This window comes from Camelina sativa, chromosome 5 (genome assembly GCF_000633955.1).
Source record: "Camelina sativa cultivar DH55 chromosome 5, Cs, whole genome shotgun sequence".
NCBI lineage: Eukaryota > Viridiplantae > Streptophyta > Magnoliopsida > Brassicales > Brassicaceae > Camelina > Camelina sativa.
In genome coordinates, this window is record NC_025689.1 from 7,010,762 (window position 1) to 7,012,777 (window position 2,016).

Below are 2,016 nucleotides of genomic sequence, written 5' to 3' on the forward strand. Positions count from 1 at the left end.
AAAATTTCGTCCTACCAAGTATAGAAAGAAGAAAAGTACTATTTCGAATGTTCGAGTAATTAAATAGTAATTCTAGTCACAGCTGAGCTCTCCACACGGACCACACTACTCAACAGTTTCTAGAAGCTAACATTATGGCTTATCTAGTTGTCGTCGTCACGAATGACATATTTGAGTATTGTCCGATATTAATAACCAATGTTCGAAAAAGCGTTCTAGGCGTCCGCTTTTTTTTTTGTTTTTTTTTTTTGTTTTGTTTTTTTGTAATAGAGCTTTGAAATATGTTGGGCTGGGCCTGTAAAGATATGGCTCTTGAAGGTTAACATACATCAATTAACAATTGTTCCCTCTCAAAAATAGTAAGGGAGAGGGAAATATTGAGAAGGTTAACATACATCAATCAACAATTGTTCCGTATATTTCAATTTAGTCGTGATAATATAGCATGATTCTTACTTCTATTTGGGCAGGCGTACCGTTCCACGGGATATGGATGAACTTCGTCTCATCCGAAGTGATTTGAATGAATTGATGAAGAAACTAGATGGCGAAGATGCCAAGACCATCCCATTTGAAACTCGTTTCAAATGGGTCGACCAAATGCGCCTCCGAGTAAGTCCAATTTCTCTGGGATTATTCTTAATTAGCTTTTTAAACTCTTTAACTGTACTAAAATGAACACTTTTTTGATTTGTTGAACAGGTTTCAGATTCTACTGCAGATGTCAACCCAGCGAGTAGTGTTGAGCCTGTATCGTTGCTGTTCTCCATTCGTAGAGATGCGATCAAACTGTACCAGGAGGTTGCAAAGGAGAAACGCATTCGTGACAGAAGAAGGATTGAAGCAGAAGCTGCTGAAGCCGAAGAGGCAGAGCCAGAGGAGGCAGGAGGCACGAAAATGCTGACGACGAAGAAACCCTTGTACCCGCGGAGAGAATGGAGATGGACCGGTTGAAGAAATCTAGTACTGTATTGTTTAGATTGGAAACTCATTGTTCGTTACAGTAAAATTTTAAAGACAATTAAATAAATGAGAATAAATCTATGTAAAGTAAAGTCATGATTAATTACAACGACTCTATAGTTTAAACTTTGACTCCAACGCAAGCATTCATTATCCACGTGAAATGACATTTGTTCCAAACTGTAAAGTTTACACAAACATCAAACAACTTTGAACTTTTTAAGCATCCATTTAATTTATCTTTGCTTTACTCAACTGTACGTCATATATAAAATCTAGTAATAGTGTAATCCTACTATATATAAATTATACCCGAACATAAAGAAAGTAGAGAGAAAAGAGTCATAGTCATAGAAATAGAACTAGCCTAGCCAATACATACATTTTGGAATCTAATCTCAAATTCGATTCACGTAAAGGAAAACGGTATAGTCCATAAGGACCTACCTACTAGAAGAATTTTGAAAAGCTGTAAACCTTGACTTTGTACAAAGTCAAAAGTATTGTGTCCCAATATGCTCCAATGATTATTCCACTTGTCTTGTCTCCACCACTTCTCTCAACAGTTTCCAGCTCTAAACCATCCTTTAATTTCTTACTTGCCTCTTCTACATATTTCACTAGAAGTTAGGATTTGTCGCAAAGACTGATTAGCAAACACTGAATTAGCTCTTGTGTGATAAAGAGAATAAGTTATGGCTTTTGAGTTTAGCCATTGATTAAGCAGACCCGCAAGTCTGTGTTGGAGTGAAGTTAGAGAGAATGGTGATCTATTTTGCTGACGCAATTATATATAGTTACTTTACAGTATTTGCATTTTTGGTCAACACTCCGCTCGTACATTAACATTACAAGAAACATAAGTCAAAGAGAGAGAAGAGAACTCCTCCCTGTCAATCCGAATGTCCTCTAGATAAGTTGTAAAAGCTGGCCAATCAGTTGGGAAAGACACCATCTTCACCAGGTCGGAGCAGTCAGTAAGAAAGGTCACATCTCGGAAGTCATGTCCAATCATACGACGCATCGCCCAGATGAAAGCTCCAACTTCTGCAT